The following is a 15,244-nucleotide window of genomic DNA, read 5'->3' on the forward strand; positions in this document are numbered from 1 at the left end:
AGCACTGAAATATCCCTTCAGGTGTTACCAAGCTTCTACCAAACCGGAGTCTGGCGGGTAACCTTGCCTAGAGCTTCCTGATAGGGGTGCTAGTTGGTTGTCACCTTGTTCACACGTCTCATTCACACTTCATACATTACCTGCAGTCACTCATTACCCTCCTTATGTATGTAATAAATGTGTAAAAAAATTCTATGTGTGGTGTATTATTTTAACCAAAAGAGGAACCTAGTTCCTTTAATTGTGTAATCTGTGAACACGGAGAACCAAACTGTCCTGCCCAGTGTTCCACAGCAAGCATTCAGCGTGTATTTATGTGTGTCCAATATCAAACAGAACATCAAAACATTTAAAACACTAAAATCATCGGGGTTTTAAGAAGAGATCCGTTTTCTCCTATTGATCAAAGGGACCTCTCCTTTTGGACTCCAACCAGTACTTCTCTTTTTTAAGTTTTAGAGGATCTTTTCTAATAAAGTCCTCTGGGCCTTCCTAACCCTTCTGTAGTTTAGAGAATATTACTAAAAAATATTCTCAAGGCCTTTAACCTTTTAATTTGTTTAGAAAGGCGTTACTAATAAACCCTTTCAAGGTCCCAGACCTGCTGAGGTATTTATCCGACACCGGAGAGCGACCCGTCGGCCGCAACCGTGGTCAGACCTCAGTTCACTCTTATCTTTATTCACTTATTCACTTATTTCTTATTCACTTATCTCTTATTCACTTGTCTGATTCTCAGCAAGCCTTAAGTAAGCCAGACAATTTTGGTTATGAATTACTAGGAGTTTGGACACTAAGTATTTTTATAATGTTCAATATAGCAGAAATAAAAGGTCTGCTTACCTTGTTTTTGTGTGCACACAGCTTTTGTCCAAACTCCGTTCACTCAGACCACGGCTGATGTCCTCCCCCCCGTTCCAGTTTGGCCTGGAGCGGATCCTGTTCCGTGACGCCAATTGAAGGATATAAAAAAACAACAACAGCAATAGAATAATATTAAACACAAAGTGAACCCGTCTTCCTTCATTAAATAGGTTCTTTTAGATGTTAAGGAGGAATTGACTTAACCAGGCTGGCGGAGAATGAAGACAACCGGACACCTGCAGCAGATGGGGGAATCAGTGAACTTTTATTGAGACAGAGACAACCTCTCAAAAACAGCTCACATCAAGAGATTCCTCATATTTTCTGTGAGGATGGGTATATATTCTCTAAAACTTACAGGAGGGGGTTGTGAGGAAAGTGCTGCATTAGCAGAAAAACAACTCCATAAAAGGAAAGCGGCCTTGAGTGTTCTAGTCTCTTCGCTTGCAGATATCTTTCGCCTGCAGGATGAGGCGATCGCTTCTTATCGCTCTCAAGGCCAAAGTCGTGAGCACACAGTTGCACAGTAACTTTAAAGCTGTGAGCACATTTTTATTACACAGTTGCACAGTAACTTTAAAGCTGAACAATATTTAAAGCTGAATAATGTTTGATCAGATTATATTTTCTTCAAAACTTAGTGTATATGTGCTCCTAAATTTGATGAAAGTGATTAAAATAGACAGCTCCCTCTTTTTATTCTGACATTTAACTAATTCAAAAGATATTTCAACATTTATCTAAAACAAAAGTTTACTCTAAATTGATGTTTAACAGTAAAAAAAAGTTTTTATGTTTTCTCCATGAAGTGTATGTAAATATCTGGTTTCAGCTGTGAATATACTGCTGTGTATTGAAATTCCTCTTGTTTTGCATAGATATACTAAACAACATCCAAAGCATAATATATAAAATAACATCTACCTGAGTTTTTTCTTTGAAAGAAGCTCCTTATGTCCATTGTTGTGTACATCAGTACACAATTGAAACCGATTTAGAGAGTTTGTTTAGCCGTGGAGGGTAACAACTGAAAATATGAAATGTAAGCTAAGACTCTCTAAAAAATCAGCATTGCTGTTCGGCTTCTTATTTATCCATTGGTTGATTCAACTCGAAGAGCAAGTAACGCAACCAAGTGATCAGTTTGATATCAATCTTTTGTGATACACCGTCATATTTACATTATTAGTTCAGTACGAATGATTTGCTTTGGTACCTGGTCAAACTTAAGCTCTCCTCTGTCTGCAGCAAACTCGCAGGCAGCAGCTTCTCCCCCCTCGCTCACATGGGTGCTGTGCTCAGTCGCCCAGTGCCTGAGCTCGGATCATACCAAAATTAGGGGGAATTTACGACGGTGCGATCTGTGCTTCGTGTGTTGTTTTTGTTTTATACAGTTGTCAGTCAGGCATCTAACTAACAAATTACACTCCAAAAGACCCCATGCTTCTGAAAAAATGACCCGGGCTTAAGCCCAGTACTCTGAAAAAAAGGGACTGGCCATCTCTTGGATTTATGTAAGCATCTTGCATGTATTTAACACAATTGCCTCATGTTTTAAAGATAAATGTAACTATATAGTGTAAAAATGACATGATATGCAGAAAGGGTGTATTAAATTGTTCATATCATGTTCAGGTGAAGTAAGTCAATAAGATAGCAACGTTAAATCTCGTGAAACCACGCGTGATTTCATCTCGCGGGCTTTGGATCGTGGTTTAAAAAATGCATCCATCTCAGTCAAGTCGAGCAGCCAACTCTACGTTTTTTGGTATGTCTTGATTTTTTGAATTAATGTTTACCATATTTCAGCCAAATGTAGTTAAACGTCTAAAGTGCCGCCATGTAACATGCTAAAAAAGAGCCGTTAGCTTATTTGCTGTTTTATCTGTTGTCAAAGAATTGGCGCTTTTTCATTTGAATTTGTCTTTGGCACAAGAGCCGTAATATCACATTAAACCTAATTGCGAGGCACTCATAACATAATTTGGTTTTCTGTGTGAATAGATTTGTCAACTGACTCTTCAGTTACATTGTGTTTTTACTGCACCGTGGTGTTAGTGAGATTTTGGACATTGAACAGCTTTAGCTAATATCATCAGCGGTATTATGCTAGCTTACATCCCTACCCCTCCTGCCCTCACCTGCTGTCCTTTTGTTTTTGTTTTTGTTTTTGTTGATGCACATTGAGAGACCACATCTATTCTGCATTTCACCAGGAGTCAGCTGATGGATTGTGGGTTCAAGGTGTTATGGTAAGAAAGTATATTCTATTTTCGCTTAAGGTTTCTGTAACTTAATTATAATAGGTTTTTTATAATTATTAGGTGCATGCATACTCAAATAGACCACCCTATTAATACAACTGAGAAATCCAAAATCTGCCATAGGTTTAACTTATACCTGTATGTATTGTCAGAAAGGTGATTACTGGACTCACATTAATGCACACTTGAACTAAAATGAGGTTGTAACTTGTGGGTTCTTGGGTTGCAAATCAGAAATAAACATCTTTGGATTTTTTTAATCCCATAAGATCTGGAAGCACAGTTTTTATTCAACAAAACATTACTGATTATTAACCAAGCACAGTGCCTGCTGTTATTTCAAAATAATTTTATGTCATTTCAGATGAAATGCAGCATTCCAGTGCATCCCAACCATGCCTTTACAGTCAAGGTTTCTGACGGAGCTGAGTTTCTCTCTGACAGTCTGCTGAAAGTGTTTGCAAAGTGATCGGGGGAACAGGGCACAAAGCTAAAGGATGTAGCTGCCATAATGACAGTAAGAACTTTAAAATTCTTTAACTACAAAGTGTATATGTATTGCATTAGGTCAGTAAAGATTTTTATGCTGCATCCATTGAAACAGTCAACTATTACCTGTGAGTACTGATTCCACCGAAAGGATGCCATAATTTTCGTCATGCATTTACTGGCCCACTGAGAAAAATTGATCTTTTTAAAAAAATAAATGTTCTGGAAACTATATATCCATAAAGTTGATGTCAAACAGGAACTTTTGATATTGCTTTGTAGATGCTGGTGTTGCATGTTGACTGGTTTAAGTTTTTGTCTGGGATCATTTTCTTCTGTGCTACTGAAAAGTTCACAAATCTCTGTTTTCTTTGTTATAATACTTTAGGATGACATTAATGCTCGAAGGGAGTCCCTCATCAAAGTGCTCCGCATCTGTGTGAAAGACAATTGCAACATCTTGGTGCAGGAGTTCATGGTGAGTGTTTTATGAGTAGATTGTGGCTTTGCAACATTTAAAAATGCATTTAGTTATCCACTTGATCCTCATTGGACTGGTTAGGACCAGTAGTCCTCTTTAATAATTTGAAGTTCACATGAGGCCTGGTAGTGAACTCGGCCGCCGGCCCTTGAGGCCCCACCCCTGTATTAGGGGTCACATCAGTGTGAAAAAACTTTAAATTTGTCATTCTAGTGAACAAAGGAAAATCCCACCAATATTTACATTAGCTTTTGTTTGAAAAAAAAAAAAAGACCAACAGCTAACCAAATTGTGGGGCTGAAAGTCTAAATTCTAACATCTTCTGAGTGACATAACCTGGATTTCTGATGGGCCGGTGTCTTTCTAACAAAAACGAATGTAAAATTATGTTTTTCACCCTCTCTTAGAAACTCTGTTAGACCATGAATGGCAGCATGGCAGGCCACTCTTTGGCTATAGCTATTTACTATGTTGCTTGCATTGGTTTAAATTACTCTAACATTAGAACTGGTAGATTCAAAAGAGATGAGTTTAAAAGGGAATCTTAAAAAAATGTTTTGTGTTTAACCAGGACTTGACTGAGGCCACTGCACAGATTGAGAAAACCACAATGAACATCTGTCTCCAGAGGATGCACCAGGCAATGACTTTTCTGATGTTGGCATCATCATCGAGGGTATAGTAGTTCTTCAAGATCTGGATAACGTGACCTTTGCAGTAGCCATGCTGTTTGGACCTTTTTTATTCCTTCAATATGAGTTACCCATCACAACTCTGCTACACTTTTGAGGTGATTCAAAGGGTGGTAATGGAGTTGGAAGCAACTCAGCTCTCAAGAAAAGTTCACAACTAAGACAAAACTGCTCCTGCAACGAAGCTCACTGTTATGCATGTGAGGTGACCAGCTCTAGGTGAGAAGACATTTAAATCTCACACTTGTTCTGCTGCATTTTTGAAGCTCAATTCCAGGAACAGATCGCAGGGTTCATTTTTATATACACTGCAACTGCCATGAGGACGAGCCGTTTTTTTGTTGTTGTTGTTGTTTGTTTTTCCTTTTACTCTGTACAAGTTCTCTGTTTGGCAGCATTTTTAAATTTCTCTTTGTATTTTTTCTTTCTTTTACTAGTGAAGAGATGTAGCATGAACAGTTATGCAGTCTAAATATCCCATATGGGCCGTGTGAAATGGTATTTTCAGTTTCATTCAGTTGAAGTAAAGAACGTTGAATATTTCTAAGTGTGCTGTTTTGAACCAAGATGTCACAGTATGATTAGTGCTGTAGTTTTTGACAGTCACTGTATCAATGTTATTTTTGCATCTCTTGAATAAAGGTTTTGACCTGCAAGTGCTAATTTCTTTAGTTATTGGGGTAAAATGGGTAATGTTAATAGGAAAGTGTTTGCCAATTCAGTAACCTAATTTAATGTTAATGGAAACTAACATTACCTCAAATTGTTTAGTTATAATTGTTGTTTAACTGAATCTTGACGTCAGAGGCCTTAAATAGAATGTTTTGATTTGTTCTTTCCCAACATTTTTCAAAAGAAAGAGTCTAATTTCTTTGCTGTGATTGATTCCAGAGAACACGGAAGAACTGACATTATTTAACTGTTGGTTTATATAGATTCAGTAGTGGAGTAATGTCAGTTTAATTCTTTACCTACTGTCAATGCAGTGAAATTAGACATTTTGTTTTGAAAGGTTACTGGTGGATGCCAGCAACCATCTTGGAAGAGGACAATATAATCTGTTATAAGGCCTCCATTTGAAAATTGTGTATTTGATACTAGAATATAATAGCAAAATGTAATTTGAAGATAACATGTAGTATTTAAGTGACCAAGTAGTATTGGGTAAAAGTTATTGAATGGTGTTGGGATAAAGTGAAAAAATTGTGAAGGATTAAAATATTTCAAGAGCTCAAATTACTTCATCAAAACATGTTTAAGTCACATTTTATCAACACAAATTGCACAGGTTTATTGAACATGAATAAATTGTGTTAATTTAACTCAATTGTTTAAGTTGCTGCCAAAGCAAAACATCTGTGTGCAACAAATGTCCACCATTGAATTAAGTAAATCCAACAACATATTTTTTTCAGTGTAAGCCACCCCCCCGCTCCGCTGATGGTTGACTCCAAATCTCCCGAACACTACGTCGATTTGAGAACGCAGGACCGGTCTCGAGACATCCAACTCTACCGGGGCCTCCTCCCAGTGGGACATGCCTGGAACACCTCAACCAGGAGGCGCCCAGGGGGCATCCTTGTCAGATGCCCGAACCACCTCAGCTGGCTCCTTTCGATGTGAAGCAGCAGCGGCTCTACTCTGAGCCCCTCCTGGATGGCCGAACCTCTCACCCTATCTCTAAGGGAGAGGCCAGCCACCCTTCGGAGGAAGCTCATTTCTGCCGCTTGCATCCGGTCCTGCAGCATGCGCTGGGACTAGACCCGCCGTTCGACCTCAGCCTTGGAGATATATTTATATATAAAAACATAAATAAAACCACTTTTTTTACATTAGTAATTCCTTTTGTGCATAATTTTATATTATTGTTAATAATAAATTAATTAAAGCAACAAAACAACCTGAAGAACCGGCTCTTTTTAGTGAGCCGAACCGAAAGAGCCGGTTCTCTAAAAAGAGCCGGAAATCCCATCACTAAAAGAAAGGCAGTGGATTGGCCAATGTGTCATGATCGACTCTGGGCTGGACCAATTACAGCTGAGGAGGTTGGATGCACCCGCCCCTTTGCTTGGGCAATGGCTCTGAAAGCAATCTTATCACAGACAAATAGAAGAAAATGGTATTGAGGTGAAAAGGAATGCAGTTTGTCCCGTACTTCAGCTAGAATGAAAAAAAGACACAAAGCTGGATTTATTCTGTGTCTTTGCTGCACAGCTGCCTCTTCTTCTCTCACCCCCCCTGTTTCTACTTCAATCATGAAACTGATCAATGATCAGCTGATCAGCTTTTCTCGCTTGTTTGTTTATCGCCCACTTTGCACCAGAAAGAGGAAACCAGCGGATGTTCGCTAAACAACAGCAGCACGTTTAAGCTTGATCAGCTGTTGTTAGAATGTATTTAATATTACTTTCTAGTATCAGCTGATGTTTGCTGGAGCCACAGCTGTAAAGCTGCTGGTCATGATGTCGGTTTGGATATGTGGTGAGAGGGAAACATGAAGATGAAACCAGGAGATGTCCTTACTGAATCATCAGAGCTGTGATGGAGAAACAGGTTTACCTTTTAGGTGACATGAATGAGTTGAAGGGAAGTTATGAACTGTTTCTGAGAGACAAATAACACCAGGATCCTTTTCTACGTATCTGACAGCTGGTAACTGTGAACACTAGTAACTATAAACACCAAAACAAGGCAAGGAAAGTGAAGTTAAATAAATTCAACAAAATAGACCTAAAAAGTTGGTATAGTAGCAATTATAGCATCATTCCCAAAGCTTGACTGATTGACACTATGATAAACGCTGGAAACATTGATGTTTTTTACTAACCACATTCCAAAAACAATCTGTAGGTCAATTGGCCCTCAAAACAGATGAACTTGATGAAGCTGTTGTTCTCTGCATTTCACACGCACAGCTTGCAACATTCAGGATATGAAAAGGATATTTTTAAATAATCAGATTTACTACAAATACTTACAAAATTGAACAAAACACACAAATATATTCCACTTGTGTCTTTCAATCTTGTAATGTTCTATTCTGACAATGTGAATCCGTGTGGCTAAAAAAAATAAAATAAATAATAGTAAGGGCAAACTCTACGTTGCAGCAATCGGAAATTTGTATAATGCTAACACACTAGGGGCTTAAGAAACGTCTAAAAATGCACACTTGTGGAGACTGCAACCATGCACACTATTCAATTAGAGTAAAACTGTCATGTTTCGGCTGTGTACAGGCAGGAGAAGGACCCAAACCCAAAACTCACGACAACGAAATTAAACTCAAAAAGCTGCTTTATTGCAGAATGGCATGGAAGACTAAACTGGGACATGGATGACTGAAACACAGCCATGAGGGAGACTACGACACTGACAAAGAGAAACACAGGGCTCAAATACACAGAGGGATAACGAGGGAACAAGACACAGAAGGAGAGCACAGCTGGGAGTAATCAGGCTGGACGAGGCAAGGGAAGCAAAACTAGAAACACTGACATGAGACACGGACCTTCAAAGTAAAACAGGAAACACACTGACTGAACTCTAGACATGTAAACTTAACAGCAACTGGGGAGACAGAACATAGGAACCTGAAACATGGTACAAAAACGTCACAGTAGACACAACATGGAACACAGGGAAGCCATATTACAAAGCCAAAGAACTAAACCTATGATAACCATAACTGAGACCTAGGGAAACAAGAAACAGTACAACAAAGGACTCAAAACATAATGCATAATATAAAAACACGAGATCTCTTCAAAATAAAATAGGAAACGTAATGAGACGCAGACATGACAACCAGAACTTGACAACGTAAGACACAGACATGAAACACATGAAGAGCAGGGGAGACTTAACATGGGTTGGAAACACAAGGGGGAACTAATAAGCAAATGAACATAGGAGACCTAATGAGCTTAAACATACTATAAACATCAAAATGAACTAAAACTCAAAACACTGGGTCATAAGACCCAGGATCGTGACAAAAACACATGCAAGCCGGCCAGAACCGCCGACGTAACAGCTGAAATTTGGAGAAAAACACATCGGGGATGCAGAGGTCAAGTACAGAAAAGAAGAAAGAAGGAGACGGTGAGACAGTGAAGGCTCGAAGCGAGGAGGAGGTACAGACCGTGACTGCCGTCTATTGTAATGGGAAATGTGCAATCATTAATAAATAAAATTGATGAGCTCTCAGCACTTGTACGGAGTCAGGGGGAACACCGGGAGCGTAGCTTGATGTGTTTCACTGAATCATGGATGCACCAGGACATTCCCAACGATAACGCATCCGTGAAAGGCTTCCATACTGTTTGGGGGACAGGGACAGCATCGCTAGCGGTAAGTGAAAAGGAGGTGGGCTTGCTGTTTTTCTTAACAAGCGGTGGTGTAACCCTGCCCACATAACAATTAAAGAAAGGATTTGTTGCCCGGACATTGAACTGTGTGCTGTTGGACTCAGGCCGTATTATTTGCCCAGGGAATTTACTCATGTCATCTCAGTGGCTGTTTACGTCCCTCCTTCTGCTAACCCCACAGCTGCATGTGACACTATCCACTCTGCCATAGCCCGGTTACAGACTCAGCACCCGAGTTCCTTCATTGTGATCTCGGGTGACTTCAAGCATGTCACACTGGACAATACACTACCAACATTCAGACAATATGTGGACTTTCGGCGCCTCTCTCTGTCTCTCGCTAGCAAAGTTCTCCCAGACAACAAAGTAAAGCTAGTTTTAGGCTACGAGCCCGACGTATTAGCAAGAGGTCCCTTTACTACGGTTTGGAGCCACAGACCTGTTTTATACACGCGGGGAATAGTTTTCTATACGAGATCGCTGCAAAAAGTGCAGCCTTACCTAATGTCCACCCTGCTTCCACTGAAGGCGTGAACATACAGAGAGATGTTCTCTACCCATCACAGGAAAATAGAGGCAGAACTACTTATTCCATTTGCATGGGATTTTTACATATGTTCTTCTTCTCTCTCCTCCTCTCCTTGTCCACATCATAGGACATTACATCACCCTATTTTAGGCCACACCTGGGACATGGCTACTTTTCACGTTCTGTCCAGGTTTTCCTATAGGCCTACAGAGGACTTATATGTGTGACGCCATCTCCGAGGTGCTGCTTTGTGAGTGGTTGTTCTGCTCTCACAGACGGGCACACCTGATGATGTTTAAAAGATGCCAAAGAGCAAGTGTATCTTTTCAGAAGAACTGCAAAAGAAATTTCCTTCGTATCACCCCGTTTGGAATAAATGGGAGGCGGAGTGCACCGTTTGCAGAGCTGGCACATACCCTTATGTGTCTAACAAAGGTGCTGGAAGTCTTGTTGCTCACAAGGATACAGAAAAACATAAAAAGGCTCAGTTTACTGAGTTGTTTGTTACACCTGGGAAAAACAACGATGCTGCGGTATCTGCAGCAGAAGGTGCACTGGCATTTCATACTGTGAAGCATTACAATAGCTACAGATCCATGGATTGCACTAGTGTGTTGCTAAAAAACGCATTTGCAGACTTTAACACAGCTAAAAGGTTCAGCAGTGCCCGCATCACGACTGAAGACTGATTGTCGATGGTGTGATAGCGCTACATTCACTGGGAGTCATTCATGAAGTTCTTAATGAAATCCAGTAATGTGGTGTTTCTACAGACGGAAGTAACCATGGAGCCGAGAAAATATTCCCGATCATAATTCAGTACTTTGACTGGAAGATCGGTGGCGTGCAAACAAAATTAATTGAGGTGAGAAACACCCCAAATGAGAATGCAGATACCATTACACCATACCTCACTGGTCATTTTTCTTATATCGATGAGGCATTACTTCTGTACAATTATTTAATTCAAGAGATTTTCAAGTTATTTTTTGGCACTTGTTGACTTGTAAAAAACGACATAAAATGTTTTATTTCCCCATTCATTAACCGCACAGAGAAGGCATTGTTTAAATATGTTAAAAATTTCTTTAAAGAAACAGAATTATTAAAATTCTTCATGACTGGACCAAGGTTCCTCTTTTTTGGAATTTAAAATATTAAGAGATAAAGAGAGCTCCACCACACTCCTAAGTAGCTTCTCCGACGAGGCTTGATCAGCTACAGGTGTGTGAACCGCATCCTTAGGTGTGGCCAGCCACCTGGCAGGCCACACCCACCAGGCCTGATGGTTCCTGCAAGCCGGCCTACCAGACACACCCACACCCATACACACTGGGTTCCCTTTAAGCAGGGAGAGCCACAGAATACATCAAACATACATATAACAAGTAAGATAAGTCCTAAACTGCTCTGGACTCTGGGTCATCAGACCCAGGTCCCTGACATTATCTCTGTTTTATCATCAAGCATGAACTTGTTCTGTTTCCTCAAGAGTCCAGAATGATTGAAATATTCTTAAAGAAACATGAAGAGCTTAACAACACTCACATTGCTGTACACACATGTTAATATATAAACTTCAGACAAAGAAACATGTGAGAAAAAGCAGCAGACAGGTGCCTTGTCTTTGTCCTGGTAGGATTTTATGTGGTTTTATGTGATGACTTCTTCATTCTTCCCCCTACATGTAGTGTAACAGGGCAGCCCTTAGCGGCTGGAAACACAGTGAGACAGACCAAGGCAAGTGTAGTGGAACAAAGTATTTATTCGCTATATGGCTCTCCTTACAACAATTGTCGAGCCTCTTCACAGCACAAAAAAAATCCACCCTCTAATGACAACTGGCAGCCTTAAATATGTTCAGCTGTCACAGACTCAACCATTATTCCACTCTCAGGTAAATTCTTAAATCCCAACCTTCCACCACAGTATACAATATATCAATAAGAATAAATAAATACATAAATACATTTTCACATTTACATATTAATAAATACTTCACACTTTAATGTTACACCAAACCCAATATTATAAAAACCCAGAAACCCAAGCACAAAAAGATTCACCACACTCTCTTTACCAATGGTCTCTCCCGGAACCTTTAAATGGTGTCTGGACCCCCGGGGAAACATTTGCCCAAACACCTTGAAGAGGACACAGGCAAGAAAGGTGAGTAATCATTAACTTACAAACACTTATTTGCAACACTTTTATCCCTAGATTTCACACACACACACATTTGCATTAGTTTTCCTTACTGGTCAGCCTTAATCACAATCTCAATCACCATTCTTCTCTCCTGACAGACAACCACCACATTCCTTGACGAGGAGCAGCTGTGCAGGATCTGAAATAAGGCTACCAACTGATTTTAAAATTCCCAATAAATAGACAATAAATATTTAAACTGCTTGTGTGCAAATCCATGCTTAAAGTGCAATGCTCATAAAGTGCTTGATAAGGTGCTTTTAATAAAGTGAAAGGTGTGCTCTAAAGTGCTATACAGACAATACAATATAAATAAATGCAGTAAGGGAGTCCTCTTCCTTACATGTAGGCAGGACTATACAGCATGACAGATATGGGAACACTTACTGAAACATTTTTCTCTGAGATCATTTAAAGTCTGGATCATACATGAGACTGAAGGAATTAGAGGAAACAAGTACTACAGCTACTCACTGCTATAAAATATATTTCATGTACTTTTCAATCATGACCAGAATAAATCTGAAGCAATAACTGACTAAATAATATTTACAAATACACAGTTTTACTTAAACAAAGCCAATTTAATGAACCCAAAGAACATCTAATGTGGTACAAATTTCAAAATGAATCATATGAGGATGTAGTTTTGTAATCTTGTTTACAGAAAAAAATCCGTTTGACATAAATGTAGAGAAAACAGCTGATGTGAGAGAGTCTCCGTGGTATACGAGGAATGAAGGGATGGAAATTATTTTTCCCAAACATATTCCCTCATTGGATGTGACAGAGAGCTCTGTCTAATACATTTGTAAAAAATGAAGAGAGACCAAAAAAATGAGGATATTAATATGTAATTAGGGGATAGTAATGACTTATTAGAGCAACTTTAATACATTTTCAGTGACCCTTCAGTCTAAGAGGACAACTGGTTCCAAGTCAATGCAGCAAACTGACTCACAACATAAGAGTCAGATGATTTCCATAGAGAGGCACTTTGCATCAGCAGCACCATGCTCCAGTGCTCTGGGAGAGTTTATAGTCCTGAGAGTTGAACACTGGATGACTGACAGCTGTCCTTCATCACAACAGAAGCCACAGAAATCCTCCTCATCAAAAACATGACTTTGATCTGCGTCCTCATCTGGACTCTCCTCTGCTGCTGCTTCACAGGTAAAGTCCAGAGAATCAAACTCCTCTCCTCTATCAACATCTGTCCCTCTGAAATGAAGCCCACAAAACCATGAAGCTGCTTTATGTTTTTGTCTCTGTGTCCTCAGAGTCCAGAGGACAGATCACAGTGACTCAGCCTGGAGCAGTGAGCTCTGCTGTGGGAGGATCTGTGAACATCAAGTGTAGGACCAGTCAGAATGTTGATGGCAACGACCGTTTAGCCTGGTACCAACAGAAAGATGGAGGAGTTCCTAAACTGCTCATTTATCGTGCTAGCAGCCGAGTATCAGGGATTCCAGCTCGTTTTACAGGCAGTGGATCAAACTCTGACTTCACTCTGACCATCAGTGGAGTCCAGGCTGAAGATGCAGCAGTTTATTACTGTAAGAGTGATCACTATGCTAACGGTCAAGATGTGTTCACACAGTGAAAAACAGTCGTACAAAAACCTCCCTCAGTCAGACTGAACAGAAACTGAAGTGACTGCTGCAGCTGGAAGATACTGCAGAGACTGATACAGTTCACTGAGGACACACACACACACACACACACACACACACACTGTAGATCTCTTAAACAAATACCATCATTTTTTGCACAGCAAGGAAAAGTTGGAGAAAGTCTTGAGAAACAATCTCTCATCTTGCAAAAATTATTTCTCTGAAATGAAGCTCCCAAAACCATGATGTGTACGATTATGATAAAGAAAGCTGAGCAGTGTATTGAAAAAAGCTTGGCTATGACCTTTGAGCTCAGCTTGAAAATAGATCTGTGAAGGTTCTCAGTCATCCAGGTGCTCGTACTCTAAGGAGCCAGCAAACCTACAAAATGTCTTTGGGGCAAGACTTCGTTCCCTCTCACCTACTCGAGGATGACAGTGTGGAAATAAGTGTGCAGTCAGTTATTAATACTCGTCTTCTACCTGGGTGTTGTTGGGTCTGTGTTTCCACAAGCCCCGCTGGTTTAGAGACTAATTCATCATGAAGAAAACGAGACAGATTTATTTGCAATGGAGGCCTCGTCGGTGTCTACCACAAAATGACCCCAACGACGGCCTCCGCTTGCTGCCTTTTATTGGGAATTGTGTGTGTGTGTGTGTGTGTGTGTAAGCTGGTGCCAGGAGTCCAGCGGTCCACCTAAACAAAAGGCTCTTATACTTAAACAGATACAGAGTAGGTGTCCTCCCATACTATATAAAGAAGGTACGACCTCACTCATGACCTTAGGATGTGTGTGCATGCCAGAACACTCTGGAAGAGTCTTTGCAGACTACCAATGATCAGACCTCTATCATTATTGTCATGGTCTGGTTGGGCACCTGCAGGTCTCCGACAGCGGCTCCTCCTCCTTTAGGCGGAGTTCGGTTGCCCCTCCCTGGCTGACCACCTGTAAGCAATCGTGCCAGCGGTATATCAGACCTGCGCTCTCAACCATTCATCGCCTGAGTATCTGCTATCCCCATAGATAGCACCCGGAGTGGATATCTTGTTCCCCTCGCTCCCGTCCTCCTGGACCTGGGCCGCCTGCTGCTTACACAACGTGGCCTGCCAGCCCACCACTCACCTGCCTGCCTCCCCACGCCTCGACCGCCTCCGGGCTTTCCGCTCCACCTGTCCCCTCCACCTGAAACCAATGCCCCCGGTCCCTACCTAGTCCTGTTTCTACCTCCCCGCTGCCCCCGCTGTTCAGCCGTCTCCTAGAGGTGTCTAGGTCGCCCTCATTATCACAGACGAATCCTACGCGCCACTAGTGTGGTGGCGTCGCTTTGTTTTTTACCTTTGTTTACCTGTGGGCGGAAATAAATCATTTGTTCTCTGTCACCTCGCTTCCGGGTTGGTTTCTGCACCTGTGTCCATCCCTGTTCCCTCGTGCCGCTGGGCTGTGACAATTATACAATTGATACCTCTAAGCATATATGATTACATGATAGAGCCCCTTTTTTATGGCCTCTATCAACCCTCATCGCCTCATTTCAGGCATTCTTCCTGTGGGGGGAATACTTATGACTCCTCTATTGTCCTTTTTATCTCTGCAGAAAACCTTTCTCAGAAAGGGTATTGGATCCAGTTGTTTTACTGCTGTTATGATCCCACCTGTTGAATCACTTTAGCAGTCTTGTAGAAGTGGTCATGTCAGGAGTTTTCCTGTAATGCAACTCAGGTCAGAATAAATGA

General features: G+C 40.8%; 2 long non-coding RNA genes and 2 gene segments (V, D, J or C); 2 read left to right on the forward strand and 2 right to left on the reverse strand.

The window, feature by feature from the left end:
* Nucleotides 1-15,244, reverse strand: part of LOC145423569 (Ig kappa-b4 chain C region-like) — a 213,727-nt gene that overhangs the window by 133,499 nt on the left and 64,984 nt on the right.
* LOC113014269 (Ig kappa chain V-III region MOPC 63-like) overlaps nucleotides 1-15,244 on the reverse strand; it is a 141,861-nt gene that overhangs the window by 50,373 nt on the left and 76,244 nt on the right.
* Nucleotides 2,345-6,196, forward strand: LOC145423570 (uncharacterized). 3 transcript variants are annotated; one of them, XR_013904618.1, is made up of 6 exons: nucleotides 2,345-2,378; nucleotides 2,500-2,632; nucleotides 3,081-3,116; nucleotides 3,493-3,645; nucleotides 4,006-4,095; nucleotides 4,670-6,196. It is a non-coding gene; the product is annotated as an uncharacterized LOC145423570 (long non-coding RNA). The 3 variants fall into 3 exon arrangements; XR_013904617.1 differs by lacking the exon at nucleotides 2,345-2,378 and having other exon boundaries at nucleotides 2,404-2,632; XR_013904616.1 differs by lacking the exons at nucleotides 2,345-2,378; nucleotides 2,500-2,632 and having other exon boundaries at nucleotides 2,700-3,116.
* LOC145423578 (uncharacterized) lies at nucleotides 11,388-12,101 on the forward strand. The gene is made up of 2 exons (XR_013904628.1): nucleotides 11,388-11,858; nucleotides 11,996-12,101. It is a non-coding gene; the product is annotated as an uncharacterized LOC145423578 (long non-coding RNA).

Source organism: Astatotilapia calliptera, chromosome 22 (assembly GCF_964374335.1).
Source record: "Astatotilapia calliptera chromosome 22, fAstCal68.1, whole genome shotgun sequence".
NCBI lineage: Eukaryota > Metazoa > Chordata > Actinopteri > Cichliformes > Cichlidae > Astatotilapia > Astatotilapia calliptera.